The sequence below is a fragment of the Pinus tabuliformis genome, chromosome 9 (genome assembly GCF_031772625.1).
Source record: "Pinus tabuliformis cultivar Carrire ecotype Pingquan chromosome 9, CPIR1, whole genome shotgun sequence".
NCBI lineage: Eukaryota > Viridiplantae > Streptophyta > Pinopsida > Pinales > Pinaceae > Pinus > Pinus tabuliformis.
In genome coordinates this window covers 1,250,082,003-1,250,095,128 of record NC_142307.1, presented here as the reverse complement: position 1 = coordinate 1,250,095,128, position 13,126 = coordinate 1,250,082,003, and the positions used below count along the sequence as shown (strand labels likewise).

At 35.5% G+C, this 13,126-nt stretch overlaps 1 pseudogene; it reads right to left on the bottom strand.

Moving 5' to 3' along the window:
* Window positions 1–10,744: 10,744 nt before the first annotated feature.
* On the bottom strand, window positions 10,745–11,698 carry LOC149153101 (LRR receptor kinase SERK2 pseudogene; annotated as a pseudogene).
* Window positions 11,699–13,126: the final 1,428 nt, after the last annotated feature.

Here is a 13,126-nt window from a genome sequence, read left to right as displayed (position 1 = left end):
GAAGATTTTGTTCCCCCAGATAGTAAGAATTATGAACATGAAATACTATGGCATCTTGAGTTCGAAGGGTCAGTAAACAAACTAGGGGCAGGAGTAGGAGTGTAGATTTACAATTTAGAGAATGATCATTTAGAGGGTCATGCTTACAGGCTAAACTTCAAATGCACTAACAACATGGCCAAGTATGAAGCACTTCTTTTAGGCCTCAAGTTGGTTAAAAGGTTAGGAGCCATAAGAGTTTCTATTATGGGAGATTCTGAGTTGGTAATAAAACAAATCAACGGTGTATATATGACTAGAGATCCTAGGTTAGGCTTTTATAGAGGAACAGTTGTAGAAATAATAAATACTTTTTTAGAAACTAAGCTTGCAGTCATTCCAAGAAAACACAATATGCAAGATCATAGTTTTGCTATGTTTTCTAGCACTTGCAAGTTACCATTTCAACTTAACCATCAGTACACTACTGAGGTTAGGCACAAACCTGCTATCCCTGACAGCTTGAAAGACTTGCAAGTATTCACTAATGACCAACAAATAAACAATTTTCTAACTTTAGATGAAGAATTTGTAACATAGATATTGAAATGACATTAGATATTGGTTTTATAGATAAAATAGAGATTAACAAATTAGAAGAGGAAGAGATAGATAGATTCCATCCCACAAAGTTTACAACATCATATATTCAAAACCTAAAGCCAGTTGAAATTGATGAGTTAATTGACGAAGACTCTAAAATCATCAATCTCAAAGACAATTTTTTGCCCAAAGGATTAACTCCTTTGGAGGACTTGTTTGATTCAAACGATGTCCCTAGAAAGCCGAAAATGGAACCCTTAAAATTGGAAATAGAGGAGTGTAACATAGGCTCTGAGGAAGATCCTAAATTGATAAAACTTTCAAAGTCTTTACCTCCTAATGAAAAAGTGAAATACATAGAATTGCTAAAAGAATTCCAAGATGTTTTTGCTTGGAGTTATGAGGACCTCAAGTCCTATGACACCAGCATAATACAACACACTATCCCCCTAAAAGAAAACCAGAAACCTTTTAGACAGAAGCTTAGAAGGATTAATCCTATTTTATTGCCTTTTATTGAGATGGAAATCAAAAGAATGTACAAAGCCAAGATCATTGCACCAATTAGATTCTCTGACTGGGTTTCTAATTTGGTACCCACAAGAAAGAAAACTAGTGAAATTAGACTATGTGTTGACCTTAGGAATCTCAATAAAGTTTCACTCAAGGATAACTACCCTCTTCCCAAAATGGATGACATATTACAGAGGGTAGTAGGTTCGACCGGAATCTCGTTGTTAGATGGGTTTTCTAGTTATAACCAGATTTTAGTCCACCCAGACAATCAGGCAAAAACTACATTCACTACTCCTTGGGGCACTTTTATGTATGTAAAGATGCCTTTTGGGTTAAAGAATGCAGGGGCCACCTTTCAAAGAGCTATGGATATAGCTTTTGCTAAGGAAATCCATGACTTCCTTGTAGTATACTTAGATAATATCACTGTATTCTCTAAATTTGATCAACAACACCTAGATCATCTAAAACAGGTCTTTATCAAGTGTAGGAAGTATGTAATTTCTTTGAATCCTAAGAAATCTTTATTTATGTTGGAAGAGGGAAAACTGTTAGGCCACATAATCTCTAAATATGGTATCCGAATAGATCCTACAAGAATCGAAGCCATCTTGTAGATACCACATCCTAGGAGCATCAAAGAACTACAAGCCTTTTTAGGTAAAATAAACTTTCTTAGAAGATTTATTTCTAACTTAGCAGAACTAGTTAGATTATTAAATAACATGTTGAAAAAGATTCGACTATTAAATGGAAACTTGAGACTAAGAGGTCTTTTGAAGATATTAAGCTAGCTTTGACACAAACACCAGTTCTAATCAGTCCAATGTTTGATAGGGATTTCATTATATTTTCTTTCGCCTCAGAACACATAATTGCTAGAGTCCTACTGCAGAAGAATGATCAGGGTTTTGAACAATCCATTGCCTTCTTTAGCAAATCCCTGAGGGATGCACCTTTAAAGTACAATATAATGGAAAAGCAACCTTTTTCTCAAATCAAAGCCATCAAAGATTTCAGAGTTTACATCCTATATTCTCATGTAATATCTTATGTTCCCAATGTTGTAGTCAAAGACATCCTAACACAGGATGGTCTAGATGGGAAGATAGGGAAATGGATAGCTATTATATTAGAATATGACTTAGAAATTAAACCTACAAAATTGATCAAAGGCCAAGGTTTAGCAAAGCTCATGGCTGAATCAAACTGTCAAGCCCTAGACACAAATTTTATTGCATAATTGGATAATGAAGAGGAGATGGTGACTCCATAGATCAGTCAAGCCTTTACTGACTCACCATGGTATGCTAACATTATATACATTCTACAAAATTTACAATCTCCTCTAGAACTATCCAGGACTAAAAGTAGGTTCTTAAAAATGAAATCTTTGAAGTTTTGCATATTTGACAATGCTTTATTTTGGAAAAATCACCAAGGCATCCTTCTTAACTATTTATTAAAAGAAGAATCTGACAAAATATTACAGGATTTTCATTCAGTTGACTGTGGGGGACATCTTTACTAGAAAACCACAGCTGACAAGATCCTAAGAGTCAGTTTTTATTGGCCCTCTCTATTTTCTGATGTAAAGAAAGTTGTAACCTCACATCATAAATGTTAGATTTTTGAAGGAAAAATAAAACTTTTGCCCTTACCTTTGAAGCCAATATCTACTGAAGCACCATTTCAACAATGGGGTCTTGACTTCATTGGTGAAATTCATCCCCCTTCCTCTGCCCAACATAGATGGATCTTGATTGCTACAGATTATTTCACAAAATAGATAGAAGCCATACCCTCAATACAAGCCATTGATACTATCATAATAACTTCCTTGAGGCCAACATTTTGTCCAGATTTGAATCCCCCACCAAAATCATCACTGAAAACACATCAGTTTTCAAATCCAAGAGAATAATTGATTTCTGTAACAAATATCATATAACCCTGGGTCACTCCACAACCTACTATCCCCAAGGAAATGGACTAGCAGAGTCTTCCAACAAAATCTTAGTGAATATCATCAAAAAGTTGTTGGAGGATAACAAGAAATCCTGGAACAAGAAGCTAGTAAATGCCTTGTGGGTAGATAGGCTGACCACAAAGAAATCCATTGGCACCAGTCCTTATCAATTAGTTTATGGAATGGAGGTTGTTTTCCCATCTTCCTTGGGAACACCAGTGATGAAATTACTCCAACAAGTGCAAGTTGAGCCAAATGATATTCAAAAGAGAATCAACCAGACAATTCACTTATAGAAGACCAGGGAAGAAGTGTACATCAGATCTCAAGTTGTATAGGAAAAGATTAAGAAAGATTTTGACAAAAGAACTAAGGCAGAATATTTTTACCTAGGAGATAAAGTTTTGAAATGTGACTCAAGAAGAGAGGATAAAGGTAAAAATAGGAAGTTTGACTTCCTATGGAAAGGACCTTATATCATTTATGCTTTTAGGGGCAATAATGATTTTTTCCTCAAAGAATTGGATGGCACAAAAGTAGAAGGAGGACCAGTTAATGGTCAAATGCTTAAACACTACATAGATCCTAGTCACTGATTTCACTAATCACTTGTACATATTCTATTTTTCAAAAAGTTTAGTGTTGATTGGATGGTAATTTTTGGAGTTGAAGCCCGAAGAGAAGGCCCTAAGCTTCAAAAGTTTCACTTTCATAAATAGAAATAGTGTAGAAAAGTGAAAGGGCAAAGTTGCAGGCTAAAGTCACAGCAATTGAGAAGGCCATTGATCTACAAGTTCTTGACATTTCACCAGGAAATGCCATCGCCAAGTGGAGCCACTGTTAGGTTCCTATACCATAGGAGTCATAATTTTTTAATCGTTGAGATTAAACCTGTAACATGTACATACCTTTGCTTTCTGCAAATGTTTTCCATATTCAAAAAATTAAAAAATGTAAAGAGGGTATGTCCTAAAAGAAAAATCAAAAGACAAAAAGAATAAAAAGGTCAAAAAAGATGAAAAAATGAACCCTAAGAAAAGAAAAGACCATGAAAGTGTGCAAGTCAAAATGCCACTCCTAGTTACTTTTGATGCAGAATAAATGATTGTGTGCAGCTTGTTACCTTTGCCACAATCCATGATAGTCAAAATGTTTAAACTTGACTATTTCATGTTTTCAATTTCATGCTTATAGTTATAGAATAAAATCTGACCAAATAGTGTAATCTTGGTAGATAATTAGATTAGGTAGAGTGAATAAAATGAGATCAACTATTTAATCTGAGCCCTTGGATGTAATAAGGTTAGAATTAGTTAGATTACTATTGTAAAAGAAAAGAAATGTTTTGATAAGGGTTTGTCAACTTAAGCACACCCTAATAAAGAGAAGTAAAAATGGTAGAATGAGTAGGTGGGTAAGTAGAAGAATGGTTGCAGAATTATGATGATTGTTAGATAAAAGCATATTATTCACCTTCATCATCAAAGTTCTAAAGTATGGATGAAACTTGGACATGTATCAAGTTCACAAAGTCAAATTGATTAACTTCTCTTACTCATTACACCTTTCGCTTAATTAATTTCCAATAAAATGTCTTAAAGTACCTAAAATATTAAGTCAAAGGGAATCAGAGCATTTCTCTGACTTTTGGAGGGACCAGACCCTCGACCCAATGACTTGTAGGTCCTAAGTACTAAAAGTCCCCTCATAAACATTCACCCCCTTCAAATTCACTCATATTCCCTAAAAAATCCCTTTTCCTAAGAAAAAACATAATTTTCCTAAGGAAAATCCATTTTCCCCTAATAAATCTCTTTCTCTAGGGATAAAACCTTAAAAAAAGTGATCACCCCCCATGGAAAAACTCCTTTTCTTCAAAAACCCAAAAAACACTTCAAGCCTAAGTATAATGTGTTATGACAATAATAAAATAAACAACATTACACTTAGGGCTTATGTTTCCACATTAATTTCTAACATATATATCTATTAAATCCCAAAAAAGAGATATAACCCTTCCCGTATATAGTTATAAATAAAACCCTTATATTAATACCCCACCACGAAAGTTTGAAACATAAACTTTATAAAACCCCTATCCCGATAAAAAAATTAATTAACCGATTTGCGATTAAACAATAATCGACCCTGCCAATGAAATCATCATACGATTGGTCTCCCTTTAATCCAACGATGGACGATCATATCGGGCGGCCTCCGAAGGTCGATCTTCACTCGCCCGATATGGATGGTTTCCTTTTGGGGCCCAATTCTACGCGGCGCCCAATGAGCGGCATTAGTCGGCCTCCCCCTGAAACCACTCCAGCCCAAAAGTGGTGCGATCAAACCCGCTTACCGCCTCTCGCTAGACGATAAAACATCTCATATCCCGCTAAAATATAATGTACCTTTTTCCCATGTACCTACCAAATAGTTGACATTGCAAATATAACTAAAAACTCATTGTTTGTTGGTTTTATCGTGAAAAAGACACTCAGATCTCCATGCAAGTGATAGACTATGTGCAATTGTCAACCCACGTCCAACCACCAACCTGCAGAAGCTGTTGAAACTTCCAGTCCACCCTTTAGTCACCTACACCTCTTACAACTGTACATAATCTTCAATCGACCCATTCAACACCAAAAACCAGGTATTTATTCGAATTCACTAAGAAACCCTGTCTCATTCCCAAACTTGTTACTTAATTGCTTTAAGTTATCAAGTAATTAAGTGAAAGAATTGCCCAACAACCCCAAACTGCTCTGAATTGAACCAATTTTCCCTCAATTTAATTGAAAAACCCTTTCCCCATTCTTAAATCCACAAGAAATAAGAATGATTGGTCCAGTTTCAATGGATTTCCGTCCAATTACCACTCCACATCTGGATTTAGACCATCTCCCTTTGGCGGACAAAGATTTCCAAATCAAGGACACTGTTGTCCGTGAATCCCCTATTAAACTATATTGTCGATACAGGAACAATATCTAAACCAAGCTGACCAAATTGGGCTTTGGGAATCCAATTTGCCCAAGTACTAGTTCCCAGAGGTGCATATCTTCCCTGAAATTGTTCATTATTGCCATACCAATTACAACCCCAGTCTAAGAGCAGTGATGTCTCCAAACTAGGATTTACTCTTTACCATCACTGTTGAATCCATTAACGAAATGCTGTAATTACAACCTTGACAAAATATGACCCCTATTTCCATTGGAGACCTGCTTGAAAAATTCCCCAAGATTACCCCTACCAGACTTGCCGAAGTATTCTAGAACTTTATTGTGGAAGAGAAACACATTCTGTAAGGACTAGATTTCAATTATTAGAGCCTCAATTTTGTTATACACTAACAGATCTATTTTCCTGTTAATTTAAAAGTAATAAAAGGAGCTTGCTGACCTTTTCACATAGCTTTAAACATTTAACATCTTATCATTTTATCATAAGCAACATAAATTAAGGTGAGCATTCCATTGATATCAACTTAACAAGAGTAGTCCATGGAAGAATACCTGTTCCGGCGGTTGATGATGATACCTTTGTCTTATAGCTCCAGCTGAACGCTCCTTCTGACCGACCCAACCGGATTTACCTCCCAGCCAACTAGGAAATAAATTCCTAGCCCAGGAAACCTCCACAGGTTCCCTAGCCCTCCGTGCCCAAGTCCAAGCAGGTATAGTGTGTCCTCAAGAAGAATGTGCAAAACTAGATAATGATACTTTCCTCCTCTCAAACCCAAGAAACCTCCACAGGTTTCCAAGGTCTCCCAAAATCATAACAAGGCCAAACAATCACAACCAACCCCCACAATCCTAAGCAAGACTCCAACCCCCCCCTTTTCCTCCTTCCCCCTTCCCTTTTTATACCCTCTTTCCTCAACCACCTCTCATTAATGTCATTAACTTCTCATCCATCCTTAGTTGACTTCTCTTCTCCCAAGTAAGCTAGGAGTACATTTGGAATTGTGACATGAATATAAAATTGAGAATTTAATGGGAAAGGATCATGTCTTCTCCCAAGTAAATCTGAAAAGTACATTTGGGAATGTGAAGTGTAATTACATGGAGAGGACCATGTCTTCTCCTTAGTAAATGTGAGGGTACATTAGGGAATGTGAAATGAATAAATATATATTGATGATAAGATGGAGAGGACTATGTCTTCTCCCAAGTAAATGTGAGGGTACATTGGGGAATGTGAAATGTACTTACATGGAGAGGACCATGTCTTCTCCTTAGTAAATGTGAGGTTACATTGGGGAATGTGAAATGAATAAATATATATTGATGATAAGATGGAGAGGACTATGTCTTCTCCCAAGTAAATGTGAGGGTACATTGGGGAATGTGAAATGAATACATAGATTTTGAAATAATGGAAGGAGACCATATCCTACATAATATTCAATTTGAGAAGGTAAGTGGGGAATTTGAATAATGGAAATCATAAATTTATATTAGACCAATATTTCTCAATATTTTCAGATAGTGTAAATATTAACAAAATTTGTAGGATAATATTTAAGTGGGGCATTACATACACCCCTCCTTCAGAAAACTTCGTCCCGAAGTTAGAATGAAAAGATACAAGGAGTTTGAAAGCATAGCAACCAGAGAGAGTTATAGCATTAAAATTCGATAAGTCAGACAATGACATTACTTCCCATCAAGAGTCTCCAACTGATCTATATCTTCCTATCCACCCTGGCCTACTTCCGCTCCCGCCCTATCCTTCCTCTACTGCCTTATTAGTCGCAAAGGCCATACTGACCACTGATAAAACCAACATGGTGGAAGCGTCGAATGCCTCGACCAAACTTTCCCCAGCAGGAATCTGGCAATCGTCATCACACGTCTAGGGGGAGCGTTCAGCTGTCCTCCCCACGATTCCAGGTTTCGGAGGATACACGGTGGGAAACACCTCCACCCCTCCTTCAGAGCACGGACCACACTACAGAGCTGGTTGGACTTGTCATCGAATAATCCAGTCAGGTCGTCTTGCCACCTGTCATTTTCATTTTACTCATGTCATAGGAGTGCATATCAAGTAGATACCAAATGTAATAGAACAATGTACATCGTACCTTTCCTCATTGGTCGTCTCGACCTTCCCCAATGGAATAGTAGATCTTGGTTATCATACGGTTCTTTCCAACCTGTAGTTTAGTTCTCATCCATGCATATATACAACCACAAAATAGATATAGATACATGATCTTAAACATCATGTTTATTAAGCCCAGTGTCCACGTGTCAATTTTTGTTGTTCATACTGGAAATAAATCTTACATCAGATAAATCATAATTTCACTAAGTCATTGATTAGATAAATCATATCTATATAAGCCTATACGATGCAACAATAACTTTGAAAAGTCATGCACTAGATAAATTGTAACCAAGTAAGTCATACATTTGGTCATACATCCAACATGTCCATCATCAATACCAAATCCATCAATTGATTTTCACGTGTCCAACCAACTGTATATAATGTTCATAAATAACATGGAACTGCAAAATAGAACCTTAACATAGGTGGCTATCTATGTTAAAATGGGTATCATAAACGCTCATGTGACATCCTTGTGGAACCCCTTAATAACAATTAGAGTTGAAACAGATTTAACTGTTCGTCATGGAAAATAGCATTTGAACCCGGATATGCTATAAGGTGGTACCAAAACCAAAATAATGGCAAGCAACAGATTCGTGCACTATCAATTTCCACTAGAAGGTGCTAGTATAAGTTTCATGCATATAATTTCTTTGATACCTTAGTGAATATAAAAGTCCCACTCTTCCAATTTGTTGGTTTTTCATCTTCCAAACCAATTAGTTAATCTTGAAAATAAAAGACTCAAAACTTCAGAAATTGTTTCCAGCATGATTTTCATACCTTTTTTTTTGTAATTTGAGAGAAATGTCCTTTACATATCAAAGGTTCAATTTTTTTTTTTTTTTTTTTTTTTTTTTTTTTAAATCATTGTTTACTAGTACTAAAACAATTTCATGATATATAATGCAGCTCACAATATGAGCTGTCAAATGAGAAATAATTAAACAAATGGAATAATTGCCTATATTAAAGATGTTTTTAAAGTAGAGTTGATTTTGAAATTTTTGTGTTTATATTTATATAATAATAAGCCATGTTTCCAAACAACTAAGAGGTTACATGGTTATTTTAATGCAAGAACCAAGAAGACATTAGCATAAACTGAACATAAACGGATTTTTGGAATAAGATCAATATGATTCCACAATATTCACCATCCAACAAATCTATGCATTTTATGCATATTAATGTTTGTGGAGAAGAGAAGATGAATTTATAAAATCTTCACCATAATATGATGCATGGCCACAACACATAACTTATACAATATCACTAAGATACCGCAGTACATAAATGCCACTGACAAGAGATGACACTTAATTTCATAAGGTTAAAATTTCATTTGATCAAACTAAGGTCCAAGAATCAATGTTGTTTTGTTCAAACTATAAATGACACCCTTGTAACACGTACCACATGAAAAATAAATGAAGATTGCATATTTATTATTAAAAAAACAGACTAGTCAATTGGTTAGGCATTTTGATTAGGAGAACTAGCATAGGCATTCAAATCCCACAAACAAAAAAAACAGTCAGTTTTCATTATATTTTGGACACTGCCCTCTTTGAATCCTCTCTTTATTTATGTTCATGTGACTAAGGCCTCAAAAAAAGAGCTAAGAATTGTACATCAAGCAACAATTTGTGTCCAAATACAAACAAAAACTGCATCATCTCGATGCCCTCAGATACTCTTTCTTGTGTGAGCCTCCTATTCAGGGGCTTTTCTTAAAAGCTTTCCCAAAGCATCATATTCTTGTCATATCTTCTACGGTCAACTTTGTCTCTTTGCATAATTCTCAAAATGTTGTACAAGGGAAAACGGCTATAGGCTGCCATGTGGCAAGAGCACCCCTCTCCAGTGTGGTAGGTGCCTTTATAATATTGTATAAGGGCATGGGTTGTTTGGAATTATTCTCTTCATTCCGTTCATACTTCCTATGCTGCATAACAATGCTTTGCTTCTATTAGTACTTAGTTGAACAACCAATGAGTGGGATGATTTTCATTTCGTTCTTGAAAATTAAGCCAATAAATTTGAACTCAACGAGGGTAAACTGGTCGTTGGAAGTGACACTCACCCAAAACAATGAGATCCCTTAGAAAGGAAAAACATTTAATTTTATCTTTTCACATTACATCAAGGAATTATTCCAATTCAAACAACCAACTTTAGAAATTAGTATTCCATGATAAATACAAACACTATAATATTGTTGGATATAATTTCCTCACCATAATCTAGATCTCTCCTGGTTAATGAAAGTCAGGGTTTTCCTGGTATTCAGATGTTCAAGGATACCTAGGTGAATATCTAATGTACACGATTACAAATGGACAACAGCATAATTGGAGATTTCCTACTGATGAAGCAGGAATTCAAAATGCATTTGAGTATCGTTGAACAAGCAGTCACACCTTGCTTACAAAAGTGGAAGAATAGGTAAATAAAATCTTACGACCTTAAAAACCACTTTTAAAGTTCCAATAATGATATATTTGAAGAAAACTGTAAAATGTTCCAAGTTACAAAAATATGAGACAACAAAGCCCATGTTGATCATCTTCCACCAGAGAGTTCGATTGCATCCTGGTTATATACAGAATCCTCAGCCCACTCAAACCTTCGAGGCATTAGTTCATATTCTTGTCGACGAATGACTTCAACCTGCTGCCACTCTTCCCAACGTTCATCCAAACCCTCTCCTTCCAACATGCGCACAACTTTTGTCATTTTGGGTCGATCTTCTGGTGAGGTCTGTGTGCACAACAATGCTACCTGAATCATTGCCTCAACTTCTTTAACGTCATTGTTCTGCTTTAGGTTTGCATCTACAATAACATCTAATCTTTTCTCTCTTTGTAACTTCTTAATATGATCCAATAATAGAACGTCATCCTCTTCCTCGAGACGTGAAAAATCTATAGCACGTTGTCCAGTGACAAGCTCCAAAAGAGCAATACCATAACCAAACACATCTATCCTCTCTAAGGATCTTCCAGTTGATAAGTATTCAGGAGCAATGTGACCCACGGTTCCATGGACTTGAGTTGTAACATGAGTTTTCCTAGCATCAACCAATTTCGCTATCCCAAAATCACAAACAACAGCTTCGAAGTCTTCATCTAGCAAGACATTAGCAGCTTTCACATCCCGATGAATGATTTTAGGATTGCAGTGCTCACGAAGGTACTCCAAACCACGGGCTGCACCTAAGGCTACATTTTTCCGAGCAGGTCAGTCTAATGGCTTTTCTGTAGGTTTGAGCTCCCTTAGCCTGTATGCAACACTAAGTTTTTGCATATATGGATAGACTAGAAGCCGCTCTAATGGTGCAACAAAAAATCCTATCAAGCGCAGAAGGTTGCGGTGGATTGCCACACTGATCATCTCAACCTCCCATAGAAATGCTTGCTCCCCACCAGGGCTATGATAGTCAGTCAATCGTTTTACTGCAACCTTTGTATTGTCTGCCAGCACTCCTTTATATACTTTGCCCGTTGTTTTAAAATATTTAGTTTTTATTTATCATTTTTCTTGTACGCACATCACCTCTGAAACGAACAAAGTTCATATACGCAGTAGACTACTTCAGAAGATCTGAAATATATAAACATCCATGATAGGACAATAATATATTATAAAAGTATATTTGAATACAAGTGAGATGATTGAATTACAAATGAAACTCTGCTTTATATACCTAGGCAGGTATGCTTTCATGAATGGTCATGTCCTTAGGGACATGCCTATTGATTAACTAATTACTATTTAATTAACTATTTCTTATTATTATTATATTTATATTTTATTCCTAATAGTTAAAATGTAGGAACTTTGAACACAACAATGACCACTAAAAAGTTAAAAGTTAAAACATTTATGTTGTAACTTTTCAAATGGATTTCATGAAAGTACACGTGAGGTTCTGGTTCAACACAAATGACATTTTTGCATTTTCAATCATATTTGATTGTTTCATTCGCTGTTTGCATCAAAAGATAATAATTGTAAAAGGTATGTAATTGTATGCTGAAACATATGCATTAAACCAATAGTTTGAGAAGGCAAGCAGCTACAATAGTATATTTGTACACTTACTTTTTGATATAATATACAAGAAATAACCTGGGTTGCAATAGATAGGTCGAAAGCATAGAACAGCTGATATTTCTATATGCTTGGTTTGTTATATAAATTATAAAATGGAAAAGCTTTTGAACTGATAGTCTGGACAGGAATTTCAATCTGCAGTAGGCATATTAATCCATCTTTAAGTGATAAACTTATGGAAAATTATTTGGTCATTCACGTAGAGCATACCCATAATTTTCTCTATCCCCCATCTGTTAAGCATTTTGGTTTTGTACAGTGCTAAAACAACTACAGCTGTATTAGCAAGAAAGGTCACTACTTGCTTAGCTTCATAAACATAACAAATGGTTGAACTTAAAAAAAAAATCTGATTTGACTGCTTCATACTTTATAAATTGCTTGGTTTGATGGTGATTTTGAGCCAGGCTATTTTTAATAATAGAGGTATATGCGAGTTAAATATTGGGTTACTGCTTTCAAGATTGTCACCAACAAAGTAATTATTGAAGAAAGTATATCATTTGAATGTTTTTCAGATGAGTTTCATTGATGTTACGGCAAGTTTTATTAACTGAATTGAACAGTTACATTTATATTTTGGCTATCAATTGAAGTTAGTGTGCCTGGATTCATGCTTATCATATTTGTATTTCTAGTTATGTTTAATTCTGCCTGGACTCCTGCTTATCTATTGACCAGGTTACTGCTTGCAATGAATGCAATTCAAAGAAAGGCCGCAAAACTCTGGAGGAGGCAGAAATGAAACTGATTAGGACTCCTAAGGTTTTTAAGATTCCCTTTCTGTTGAACTATTTGGTTGTTATTTCTTAGAAGCAT